The sequence below is a fragment of the Tyto alba genome, unplaced genomic scaffold (assembly GCF_018691265.1).
Source record: "Tyto alba isolate M040663 unplaced genomic scaffold, T.alba_DEE_v4.0 Super-Scaffold_40, whole genome shotgun sequence".
Lineage (NCBI taxonomy): Eukaryota > Metazoa > Chordata > Aves > Strigiformes > Tytonidae > Tyto > Tyto alba.
The window spans coordinates 18,564,827-18,579,200 of record NW_024881316.1 but is presented as its reverse complement, the minus strand read 5'-3'; positions in this window follow the sequence as shown (position 1 = coordinate 18,579,200).

The window sequence follows — 14,374 nt, the reverse complement described above, 5'->3', positions numbered from 1 at the left end:
TTATAATAACAAATAGTATTACTAAGAGCTGGGTCCAAAATTCAAAATTGCACCTAACTAAAAAAAAAAAAAATACCCCAAATTTGGAAGTATTTTCAGTCATAGTTTAATAAATTTTGATTATATTGTTTTATATTGTTCTCTCTTTCTGTCACTGCACATTGCCTAAATATTATCCTAGCCCACTAGCACATTGCTTAGATGATGAAAACCATGTTCTTTCATGTTTCAACAGAACTGGGAAAATATAATATACCTCCAAACACATTCAGATTCTTTTTGAGCTAAAATTATGTTACCTGAACACAAAAATAAATTCTTAAAACAAGAAATTTTTGTAATTGTTGACCTGATGGAACTTAGTTCCATTGATATTTATCTCTAAATACTGCAGCAAGCATGATTTATTTCACTGTCATGAAATACACTTCGAGAGAAATCATGTCCTTGCCAACACAAGTAACAAAATGTCCATCGATTTGAATGAGTTTAAGATTTCTCTCTCTTACACAAGCATATGTGCACCACAATACTGGTTCGTAGGTAAAAATACTCATGAAAATAAAATTAGTGTATGGTTACTTTGGACAGTGACAATTTTAAAGGCCAGGCTTTCTCCAGCACTCCCTGCCTCGCTGCCCGCCTTCCCCAGGCGGGCTCAGCACCCTGCCTCCTGTCTGCAGCCCAGCCGAGCCCCAGCTGCACAGACCCAAGGAGGGGGCAGGTTTCCCCCCAGTCCCCAGAGCAGAGGATGAGAGATCCTGACACAGCAGGGAAGGAAAGAAATTGCATATCTGCTTATTTAAAAAAAAAAATAAAATAAAATAAAAAAAATTCTATAGCACAAATTCTGATTTCTATGGCAGCTGGGAAAAAAGACAGATTTCACACTGTTGAAGACCATGAGGTTTCTGTAACAGCTTTTTTTCTAAAATGGCAATCTGCAAAGTCCCCAGATCTTCTCAGAGTAATTTCAGGCTTTTTGCAGGCTTAGGGCATCACTGTAGAGGTTCACACTTACTCAAGATCTGTCTGAATAGCTCTGGAATGGGGAGAGTTAGGTGGTCAGTTTGTTTTATAATGAAAGCTGGGCTTCAATGAAGTATGGTATTAAGGCAGATTCCAGGATCACAGAAAGCTGACACACACTGGGTATTGATCTCTATGCAGAATTTATGACATTTAGAATACGTATGTTCATATTCAAGACCTGTTCTGCTACCAAAAGAACAAAATTTAAATCTTGCTATTTTCTCTTTTATGAGAAATATAAAGGAGATAAATATGTAAGAATAATGCAATAATTAAATATTGTGAAGTATAATTCTAGCAGTTTGTGAGTATTTAATTCTCTATAAGGCCTATATTTCCAGTGCACTGATTTTGCACCTCCACTTACACCTGGTGATTGACCTCAGCAGAGCTACTGGGTTGTGAAAAATGTTCTGGCCAGAAATTCATGCAGACAAAACTAAGACAACGAAAATGTGTTAACATTATTCCTTCAATTTTCTCTCAGTGAATCCACTGTTGTGCCACAACTGGCAGCTTCTGAGCAGCATGCTGCCAAAATGACAACCATGGAATAGAAAACAAAGGGTAGATTTGATGAGCATTTTCAAAGCAGAATGAAGTTTATTAGTGAAGTCCCACAGAGATTTGTACAAAGGATTGTGCCATTCAAAATATTCATAAATGTGACCTAGAAGGAGTGTGAATAATGGGGAGGTAACATCTGTAGATACAAGGAAGCAACCTGAGGAATAAAAATGAAAGCTGATGGTGTAAATTGTGGGAAGGTCTCAAAATACCTAGTAAAAATTTGGTAAAATAGCAGCTGAAATTTCCATATAAATAAAGGGGTAATAATTGGCAGTGAAAAATAAGTCCTAATTTTATGATAGCTTCTACTGTTCTAGAAAGGTATCTGTCAGCTACAATAGGAAGAGCTATAAAAACATACTGCAGTGCTCAGTAGTGAGCAAAATGCAAACTGTATGTTAGGAGTAATTAGGAAAACAACAGTGAAAGCTGAAACCATTAAACTGATGCTGTATAAACCATGATCAGCAGGGATAATCAAATGTTTGGACTGGTTTCAGTATGGGAAACAATTAAAGAGATAAGGATTCTTCAACCCTGAAAAAAAAAAAAAAAAGAGATCTAATGAAGTCTAAGCAGCATGGATAAAGTGAATAAAGTACAGTTGTTGCTCTCTTGCAGAACAAGGACTTAGGTTATCAACTGAAGCTGGAAGCCAGAAGATTCAAAACAAGCAACAGACAGCACTGCCCCATGCAACTTGTAGGCAAGCCATGGGATTCTTTTCCACCACTTCTAGCATTCACCATTGCAAATGCTAAATGTCGTATTGGATCAAAAAGAAACATGGCAGATTAATGGAGGAAAAAATCCAGCAGAGACCAACAAATTTTACAGGCCACAAATCACCACAGACTGAGAAAATACATGGGAAAAACGTTCCTATGAACTTCACCTATTCCTACATGCTTCTCTAGGCATCTGCTATTAATACCTTGACCAGGTATGTTGTACCAGATGGAGATTTGGTCTGACCTGATGCAGCTGTTTTTATCTTTTAATACTTAAAAGACTTACAATACTGAAAATTCAAGAAGGAAAGACTGCCCTTGTAATACAAGAACACATTTCAGAGGACTCAGACCTAGCAGCACTCCTACAAACAAAGCCAGCTGTGGTCTGAGAAGGAAGGGAGTTTCTGACATTTCCTAATTTTTTCAAAATGCAAGGCACTGGGATGGAAGTTTTGTTCTTATATATGGAGAGGACTCTTAAAGATCACGTCACAGACTGGATGTTAGAAAAGAATCCAAAAAGCATAGAAGCACAGAAAAATTTAGACTGGGGAGGACCTGTGGAGGTCACCTGGTCCAACCTCTTCTCAAGGCAGACTGCTATTTCAGAGTCAGAGCAAGATGCTTAGGGCCTTACCCAGCTGGGTTCTGAGTATCTCCGAGGACAGAGACTCCAGAACCGCCCAGGACATAGCCACTACCAGGGTGGCAACTTTTTCTGTTTGTTCAAGCAGAATTTCTGCTGCTACAACTTATGAACACCTTGGTACCTATGTTTGTCAGCACTCAGAGCTTCTGGGCCGCATTCCTCACTCTCTTGCCCTTGAGAATGAATGTGAGAAGGACTTCCAGTAGCAGGAACAGATGATTTTATAGTTATGTTCTATCTAGCTTGTATAGCTGTAAGTAGCTATTTGTGCTGCAAGAATGTGAAGAATCAAGTCCTCAGACAGTTTAAGAGCAATGGAGAGCAAGACTGCATGAATTCAGAAAAGAAAAATATCTTACAGTGATATCTGAGGGATATTTCTTCTGGAAAACTACATGAAGAACTTTTCTTAAGAAACAAAACCACAAAAGAAAGAAGAGGCTGAGCAGGAAAGTGTTTATCATCTTGATTTGTTTTTTAATTGTTGGCTTTATCAAAGATTGGTAAATGTTTTATGGGAGCTCACTTAAGAAGGAATGTAGCATGCCTATGAATAAATCCATGTCAATTATCTGGTGGCATAAGCTTCTCTGTCTCCCATGTTACTGATGCAATGCTCTGAAGTGTATCTCATCAGATATGATTAGATATTTCCTGTTGTCATGTGTAAATTAGTCACTCACTCCTGCAAATGTCACAGAACTTGTTTTGCTGCTTTCTCATTTATTTTTGTACATCCTATAGTTGGATTGCCCAAGACACCCATTGTTACTATCATTTTTTTATTCCTTGTTTTTTTTTTTTTTACCACCAGTGGGCTTCTTGTATAACAAATCTGAAAAGTCTCATTATCCAAAGAAGATAGACTTTCTGGATGTCTTTTTGTTAAATTTTTGTATGTAGGGTTGAAGACTGCATTTTTAGTGATAAAACTTATTGTAATATAACTCATGTTTTCTCACCTTTGCTTACAGCTGAGATGGTACCTGTGTTCTTATGCGTTCCTAAAACTAAGTACTTTACAGTCAGTTGCCAGAACTTACATCCTTATAAATAATGGATTGAGAAATCTGTAACATTTATAACGTGTGGCCAACTATCATTCCTTTGAGGGAAGATCTGTTTTTTAAAGCAAATATAAATTTAAAAAAAAAAAACAAAAAAACAAACAAACAAAAAAAAAAAAAAACAACAACAAAAAAAAAAACCTCCTGCAAAAGTATTAAGAAGATGGTAATGGAAATATTTGGCTGATATTCTGGCTGAAAAACCAAGAGACTCACCGTGAAAACCAAGTAGGAATGTCTCCTATGTACAGGATCCTTATCTCCATCCACTAGAGCTATGCACAAAAAATGGGAATAAAAATAACTGAGCCACAATGCTCTGTAGTTAAACAACAAACATGTTTCTTCCTAAAATTTGTGATCTTGCCTGGGTTATGCGGACTGTGTTGCATGCTGCAGCCACTCTGGAAAGCAGCCAGTTGCTGCAAAGATTTACAGCATACTTTAAACAGTTGAGAGGGAAAGACATGTGTTCAAGGGTAAGGCAGTGACACAGAGGATTAGCAGTGGGAGAGAATTTCTGCCACTTCTAGGTCAGTGCTGAGTGTCTAACCCTGCTCAGAGCTGAACAAAAGTTATTGCTATCTCATGTCTGTTAGTCTGTGTGAAATGAGTTAATGATTGCAGGCCACCTCTTGGCCGACAATCATCCCACTGCAAAATCACTCTTCTCTCCCTTCTGGAAGCCTTGTAAGAAAACCAAGGACTAATTGGGCATGGAAAATGAACTACCTTGCCTGTTCTAACCAAGGTCTTTCCAGGCTAAGGATGAAACCAGGTAGTGGGGAAGGGTGAGCAGGCAGCTGCTTCCCTGGCACTAGCAATTTTGAGGATGATCAGAGGACTTTACAGGAACATGAAACCAGTGTCTTTCTAGCCCTTGTAAACCCATCTGAAAAACATAGATACATATGAGCAGCACTCTGTTCAGTACTATATTCTGTATTTGAGACAGATATATATTCTTAAGAATATTTAAATTTGTTTTAAGAATTTGAAGGGCCATTTTAGGCATGAGTTTTCTTGTGCCAAATCTTAAAAAAATTAGGGTACTTATCTGAACAGCACAAACATCCTTCTTGTGTTGGGGCGTACCAAATTTATTGAAAGTGTGACAGAGACTCATATGTTAGTTCAGCTTTGCAGGGATTTCTGGAGACCCTCTGGTCCACCCCCAGTCCAGAACCAGGATAACCTCAGGTTGCTGAAGACCTGTCAAGTTTTGATTATCTCCAAGGATGGACAACCTGTTCCACCATTCAATTACTGTCTCACATGGATACTTTGTAAATGTGCTTACTTACAGCATTCAGGCTGAACTAGTTAACAGTCCTGGAGCACAGAAGTGCCTGAAAAACTGCTTGGCACAATCAGCATATAAAAACAAGCGAGAAACTTTTCTGCGCACGCTGTCACTCAGGCTGTCTCCTGTACCTCCAGGACATTTCTCAGAGTATTGCAGATGCTTTGATGTAATTGGGAAGAATATTCCAGGGCAGTGAACACAATTTTCAAGGTAATGTAGCTCAAATTTGACAGTGTTCTCTGGTTCTGTGAAATTTCAATACTTTTTTTTCAGGAACTTTCCTATTTTCAAGCTATCTGTGCCTTTAAGCCTCCTCCATAATCCTGTTTAATGCCGCCTATGGGAAACTGTTTTTTTAGGATGAGTTCAGGTCTATATTGGAGAAGCCTTTCCTGTCATAATAATGACAGAGTGTGGGATTTCTTGTGACATTTTTATACTGGAAAAGTCCTATTTTATATATATAGTTATAACAGATAAATAGGCTTTCATCAGCATAGTGTATTTCAGTTGCTGGACTGGCATAAGCCAGCTGAAGAAAATCAGAGCTTCATTTGAAGGAAGTAATATAAATTGAGAAATCTTTTTCCAGTGTGAAGAGGACACAAATAAACTGTCTGTGGCAACGCGATTAGTGAACTGACTTTTCCATCCGACAGGTGGAGTTTTACAATCACCAATGCTCAGATTCTCATGCTATGCTGTTCATTCATTAGAAATTAAATTAGTCCTAACCACATATTAGTACGGTTTAACATTGATAATGCCAGATGGGTGTATGCATAGATGAATGAATTATTGGCCTTTTCCGTCTTTCTGTAGTATGCAGATTGTTAAGACACCCAAAGTCAGCAGTGCTGTTTCTATCTTTAGTTATGTTGCTGAGATAGTCAAGAAATGGGATTTTTAAATTCTTGGTTTCGAGCACTCTAACATTACCTACAATATATATACCTTGTCTAAAAACTACTTCGCTGCAAAAAAATCAGAACATTTTGTTCTATCAAATATCAATAAGCTTTATGTTCTTGTGTTACGTGGCCTGTTATTCATCTGATATAAATGACCTTTCAGTCTTTTCTGCACTCTCTGCATCTAGGCAGAGGTGCATAATACACATGTCAGTGGTTGTCCACCTCTTAATTACATAGACACATTTTGGTAACTTCCCCATTGTGATCCCATATTTTCAACAAGCCGACATCTCATTTGTGTATTTGCTTCACTCTGTGCATTCTGAGGAATTTTCATTCATTTTGCAACACAATAATGCTCTTACTGCAACTCTAAGAACACCCAAACCCAAATGCAACCACAACAGCCAGGGAAGTGATCATGGACCAAGCTGGGATGGATAGGTAAAGAGCTGTGGACTGACGGCTGTTCCCTAGTATTATCAGAAAACAGATCCATTCCTTTGGGGTTCAGTTCCAAATTCTCATGTTTAAGTCATGCTCCTTTATTGTGTGCTCTCCTTCTGACCTGATGAATCTTGCATTGCCCTCTGCAGGTGGTGTAGCCAGGAGCACACCTGGAACAGCAGGACTTCAGTCAGTCCCAGCAGATGGAAGGAGAAATTGAAGCTTGATCCCACATATGCTGGATGTGTGTGCAAAGAGGTTTGTTATTACATACAAAACAGGTGTGGCAGTACAATTATCTGCAACCATCCTGTTTATTGTTGATTTGAAAGGGTTGTGCCCTGATTGTTCTTTCCAAGATGAGTTGATCTCCAGGGTAAACTGTGTTCTGGATCCCAGAGTCAGGGAGGAAACTTCTTGAAGCCTAGAGTCAGTTACTTGGACTCTAGGTAAGGATTTCAAGCATGTTCCTGTACCTACTGTTTCCTGTTGGTTCCTCATTTTTGGGAAGTAGTCTTTAATATATGCCTACCTCTCTCTATGCTCTGTGTGGAAAGTGTAGGTGACAAATTCTATGACCTGGATTCTGTCTGAGGAGAGGACCCCTAAAATTAAGATGTTGGGTATCCATGCATTTAAATCTCTTGTTGAGTCTATTTCACGTTTCTTTTTAAAAAACTTGCTGAGCATTTTAGTCATTATATAATCTTGGCATTTACTCTGGGAATTGCCTGGGAGAGTTATCTTCTGCTACATTTAGTACAAATACATTAAACTGGTGTGGAAAAAAGAAAACACACTGAGATGGGATTGACAGAACACATCAGTCAGATGAGAGGGAGCCTCTAGAGCTTCCTAATGCTGTATGCTGAATTAATCTTAAAAATGTATTCAACCAGCTATTACAAAGCAGTAAAAAAGCTAAAGAAAATAATTATTTGACTGGCATCATCCATTACTGACCTCATCTTTCCCTTTTGCAACCAAGGTTGAGAAATTGTAATTATAGAAGGTTTTTTTCTTTGTGGGTGTTCTCTTAAATCAGGTGTATTGAACTGGATAGAAGCCAAAGGTAGAAATGTCTGTAAATTATCACATGTTCAAGAGCAGTAATAATTTAGGAGTCTCTCTGACATTCAGAAGAAGAAAACATTACTTGAGTAGAAATTTGTATCTCAGAGCAAAGAGGCCAAGAAAATACTGTAAACACTGCAGGCATAAGAAAATTAGTAAGTACATACCATGCTGTATGCACATTCAAGTGCTGTAGTCTGGCATGTGGCTACAAGTAGTAGAACAGAGCTATAATTAGGTTTTCTTCACTAAATTATAACTGTATTTATTGATATTTATGTAATTTCTTGTCACTGAATGTCAGGGTTATTTGAATGCTGGGTTCATCATTACGTACGCGGTGGAATAACATGTTGATAACTGAAGGATGGCCATCATTCTGAAATGGTGATCCACAATATTTTTCTTGCTGTGCAAAAATAGATTTAGCTGAACTGGTGAAATCAAATCACCCATAGGTCAGCAGCTGTGAGAACTAGGGCTGGCTGTAGAATAATGACCTTCAAATGTACTTCAGTGTCATCATATTTTTATGTTGGATCTCAGTGAAACCAAGAGAGAAGACAGGGGAAGCACACATCCTACAACAGTCCAAAGGTAGGGGATGCTCCAAAGGCACCGATCAGCCCTGTTCTTGCCCTAGGCTTGCTTATGGGGACAGGGGGTTACTGCCTGTGTCTCTTGGGCTACTTAGACAACCTGTGCCAGCTTTGTGCTCAGGATGACCACTAAACCCACCTGATTTGCTGGTTGCTACAGGAAAATGACACCTGTTCTTGTGGGAAAGACCTAGGTCACCCTTTTGGCCCCCCAGTAGGTAGCACAAGCACAAGCAGGACATATGGGGCAACCTAGCAATCCAGCGGGGTCTTGGCACATCTACACTGAGGCTAAATATGCACTCAGGAATAGCGCGGATACAAGTTTTCTCCAGTATTTCCTGAAAGTCACTTTTCTACCATTGAGAAAGATGGTGGAGGTCTGGACAAAGTGGACAGCTGGCACATAGGATTGGACATGAGTTTGTGTTCACACTGCGCAGTGTAGGTATATCATCCGAACCTGCTGAGCACTGGCACACCTCCATCTTTCACCTGTGTAGCTGTACAAAAATATTGGACAGCTGTACAAATTCAATGGTCACTCTTCCTTACAACTTTATCAGACACCTTTAAAAAGATGTTCCAAAGAACCAACATTACATGATTCGGGTGAAATTTCCATTTCTCTGGACACACTTCTGGCAGTGAACTGCTATGTGTTAAATGTCAAACTGTGACCTTGGGCTTCAGTGCTCAGACCAGAGCACGGAGTGCCAGATGCAGATGGGAGGACTATGGTCTCCAGAGAGAGCACTCCCCTTCCTTTAAGGAATCTGCCCATCTCTGTACCAGCAGGAATGAGGAAAATCGTATCTTCTATTCTTTAAACACTCAGGGTTAGAACAAACTTTATACTTATCATTCAAGCTAAGTGCTTTGTAGAAAGCTCATAAAATGCAACTCCTTTTCCCAAAGACTAAGATTTAAAAAGAAGAAAAAGATTGATGGTGCTGATTGTTTAATGGGTTGCAACTTAAGAGATCTGATTTGGAGAGGACAGCCACCTGAAGCTGTTTAGATAGCATGGCCCTCGAAGGAGTCTACCTGGAGTAGCAAGGGCTGGTGGCTCCCTGGAGGTCCCCTGGGGCAGCAGGGCTGGGTCTGGCACTGCTGTGGCATCACTGGGGCAGCAACTGACGGCCCCAGGGGTCTAACACGGGGTGCTGGGCCAGGGCAGGGTTTGGGGAGGCCAGGCAGGGACAGTATGGCCACATTAGAGCCCTCAGATTTTCAGATTATATATTCAGTGTCACCAGATCTCCATGAAAACCTTGGTGCCAAAACCTAAATGACAATTGTAACTTGCAAAAGAAGCTATTCTACCCACAGGGAACAGCTTGTCTAGGAGAGACTTGGGCTGTGGCTATAACGACTCATTTTAGTACGTGATATATCATGAGAGTCTGCAGTCATTTTGCTGTTTAAAGCCTAGAGAATAAGGAGGAGAATTAAGTCAACATGCAGTTCAATATTCAGCCATGGGAAGTGACTCCAAAAGGGGCTGATGTTGTTGAAGCAAAACATGCAGCTTCATCACCTGGGTCAGATGGTGATAGGAGTGGTAGATTTTAGTATCAACAAGATCAGGAGATTGAAACAGTGGAATTGCAAGAATGGTCAGATCAGGAAATTGTAAATTTAAAAGAAACACTTTTTTTTTTTCTAGAGAAAAAAACCCTAGATTTTTTTCCAGAGCACAAATATGAGAGAAGTAAGAGAGAAATTTAGATGATCCCTAGGATGTGATTCATGCTAGGGAATGGAGCCCTGGAATAAAAGTATTTATTTTGTGTGGGATGCTTTGGGCTTAAGTTAATGTGCTACCCAGACTGCAATGGAGACTTCCCCTCTACATATTTTAGGATCAGTAGCTTAGAAGAGCATCTTAGGCAGTACACTAATGTCCATGAGTTGCCTACAAAACTATGGGGACAAAAATGAAGCTCTGAGAGATACCAAGAAATATTGAAAGTATAGCTGGGAGGTAGGAGATGCCAGCGAACAGCCTGGAAACCATGGGAAGACAGAACATCAAGGATCAGAAAACCATCCAGAGTATAAAAGTCAACAAGTATGAGAAGAAGACAGCATTAAGCACTTGAAGACCAGCCAGGAAAATATGTATTCAGACTCTTTGCTTCTGCTGCAGAAGCATTTAAAAAAATACAGCTAGACATTTCACTACTGCTCTCTTTTATTCTGTTCCCCAGTTAGTCCCCATGATATCCACAGAAATCAATGGAAGTATTCCCAATATTCAAAGATGTAGATAAATCTGGGATCTGGCCCAGGAACATATATTTCAAAATAGCTGATTAACACTAGATATGAAAGCCCCCTGAATAAGTAAAAATGGACTCTTTCAGTGTGCCTGCTTGGTCTACCTGTTGTTTGCACAGCAGACACTGTAAGGGCTTCAAGAGAAAAAACTACTTTCCTCTAGACTAACACTAGACAACTAGGTTGAACATGAACAGTGATACTAGCAGAGCTTGGGCAGCACCTATTCAGTGAGTGTGTTAACTGCCGAAGGCACTCCGCTGTGAGACAAGCTTACGTCTGCCCAAATTTCTTCTCACTGAACACAGACATATTTTAGAATTTGTCATGGTGTTCCCATGGAAACTTTCCATATGTCACGCACGTTTTCCTTGCTACAGGTCACATCCTATTTCATCTTCAGTCATTATTATTATTAATGTAGACAGCAGTTCCCTTATGACCGCCTTGCAGCTCTATAGTTTGCATACTCCTAAAACCGCACTTTAAGATTAAGATTTAATTGTCTTAATTGTTAGGATGCAGTCTCTCATTTGCTTCCTATATACAATATGGCAAGAAAAAGATCCTCATGGGCTTTGTTTGTCAGAGCAAACAGGCTGTTTCAAGTAAAATGTTCTAAAATAGCATCTGATGTGGTTTGTGTAGGATATTCTGATTCTGATATCTATAATGTTCTGAACTCCTAATACAAGTAGTGAAGGATCATTAATTGTAGCTTTAACAGTTGGGCCTATTATAGGGCAGTATCTACAAAACAATTTGCTGTTTAGTGTTGAAAAAAATCTGTATTTGGGGAAAAACGGCCAGTTGTGCTTTTCTTCATTTTGACTAGTAGTATTCTAGCTGTAAACATTTTCAGACAGATGTTCTAGTGTTTCCATAATGATCTTTTTTACATATATACTTTCCAGAAAATTTTACCTGTTGGACCCAGGTCACTAGTCCAAGATAAAGCAGTTCTGAATCTTGACTGAGTAAATAAACATATATATATATATGTGTGTGTGTGTGTGTGTGTCTGTGTGTATGTACGTTTGTAAGTATGCTTTTAAATAGCTGCAGTTTTGCAATTGCTTGGCTAGAAAATTGGTTTTTAGTAAAATAGCCCTCAAAGAGGAGAATTATATGAATGTGTTGATGAAAATCAGTTTAGATCTGGCCACGTTACAGCTTTCTGAAAATAACACTTGGTGCAAAAGCAATCTTTTTTCAGAATGAGCACTTAAAATTGAAAAAATACTGCACATGAGTGCACAGCTAATACAATCACATATTTTCTCCAATAACATCTGTTTTTCAAACAACTCACTGTAACACACAGCTTTTTGCTGCATCTTCTTCCAGTTCTTTCTAATAAAGTGTTCTGTGTTTCCATATGCCATATGCACAATATGTAATAAGATAGAAGAAAACTCTATACACTTATACTTAAGATTTAGTTACAGCGTGCCAGCATGTAGCTGTGTGATCCTAAAGAGCTAATGGATCAGGCAGAGATTTGGTCAGGACTGATGCCCTGTTTCCTTCTGTTTCTACAGGAGGACTTATTCTGGCTCCTTTATAACTTTAACAGGATGGAAAACTCTACCTACACCTATTGGCAATGCACTATTGTCAGGGGTCTGCCTGGTTACAATTTCTTATCACCCACAACAGAATGTGAGAAACCTAAAGGCAGGGAGTAAGAAGTTAGGGTGTGACTCCAGAGATGCTGCTTTTCCTTCGGTGGGCTGGAAAGGGGAAAATTTAATTAGGTAATTAATTAATATAATATAATAATATTAAATAGTCTTCTTTCACTATATTGCAACTTGAGAAGTCCTGACATACTTCCCTTTTACATGTGCTTTTAAACTATTTTTATCATGTATCCTTGTCTTCTTGCTAAATACTTAGTGCCAGTATTTTCAGTCTCCTTTCAGTGCAGAGAGACACTGCTGCACCTTTGCCATTTTTCTCATTCTTTTCTGAGCTTGTATAAGGTACAGTCTCTCCGAGGTGAATCCATCTGCAGTGTACAGAACGTGGAGGGGAAGCTGCACCAATGATCTGAGTAATAGCTGCCTTCTCTGCTTATTTGCATCTTTTCCTCCTGCGTCTTAACATGGCTTTGTTTTTCAGTGCCTAGCTGCTCATAAGCGTGATACAGCTTTTGCTATAACTTGTTCTTTTCATGATGAAATGTTAGTGTCTTTTCTTGGGTTGATAGGAAGCAGTAGGCAAGCCTGTGACTGCAGGCAACTTTTTAATATCCAGCCACAGAAGAGGGCATCCATGTTGGCAATCCCCCCATATTTCTATGCGGCTTTTTTGGCAGTTGTATAATTCTAGTGTTCCCTGAATCACAGTGGAAGAAAAAAAAAAAAAAACAAACATTTTTGAGAGAACTCTACTTTGTTGGAATTCATGCTTTATTTTAATTATCAGAATAATAAGATCAGGATGAGAAACACCTCTCCTCCCAGCATTTCGTGGATCTCCTCCTCTGCAATAGTGTCAACATCTTCAATCAACTAGCTGATTTAGTGAAAGAGCATTTTCATTAACAGAAAGGAAGCATGACTTATCCCATATTCTTTTTGAAATTGTAATAAAATAAAAAATAATTTTTAAAAAATGTAGTTCAGATAAAATGCAGGCAATCACACATGATTAATTCCATAGGTTTTAATCTCCTAAAGCAGTGACAGGCAAAATACAACACCTTTGTTTAAATCTCACTCTGTTTCTGACTGCAGTAGAAGTAAGATTCTGCTTTTTAGATTATTTCTATATCTCCTGAATTGTTTTAGAGAACCGCCCAAACATACTATCTTGAATTTCCTCAGGATATAGTGTCCACAAAACATGAAACTGTGTCCTGTGTTAGGACACACAAGCCATCATTCAAGAGAAGACAAAGGCATATAATTACAAATTATTCTATCCTATAAATACCTTTGTATTACCGTTGTACTACCTTTAAGTATTCATTTTTACTGGGACATAAGGCAAGCTCAGACATAGATCAAATGAGTTAGCTACATTGTTATTCCAACTGCCACAGATCCCACAGTATTATAAGGGATTCATTAAAACAGAAATGTTATCTCAGGCCTCCTGCTGTACTGCTGCATTTGTACTTTAAATGGAGACCTGGAGGACACAAATCTATGCCCTCTTTGAGGTCTCTCTTAAACTTGCAGTTTTGCAGCTATGGAATGAATCAACCTACAATAGACCATGGGTGAGAATAATGTACAGGCAAGGAAAAGATATTCAGAAATAAACTGGGATGAATGTAAGAATTTAACTTAATGAAAACAAAAAGGCTCCTGAGCCGTTTAACATCCATTAACTCTAATTAATCAGAATGAACTTTTCCTCATTCTCTAACGCATTTAAAAGTCAAGTTTTCTTTTAAAATATATTTTAAATGCCACTTCATTTATCTTAGATGCCCAAAGTCTACCAGCTGTCTGTATTCACTCCAGATCCACTGTTTCTGTATGCATTGATACATACGATACATCGGGTTTGTATTGTAACATCCTCCACTAAATTTCACAAAAACAATTTGCACAAACTTGCATAGCCCCAGGCCCTTATCATCTATGCATGACCATCTAAGCTAATTTTAACTTGCAGAGTTTCTTGAATACTCTGCAAACCTATAGTTGCCATGGAAATCCCTGCACCTCAGCATGAACGTATAAA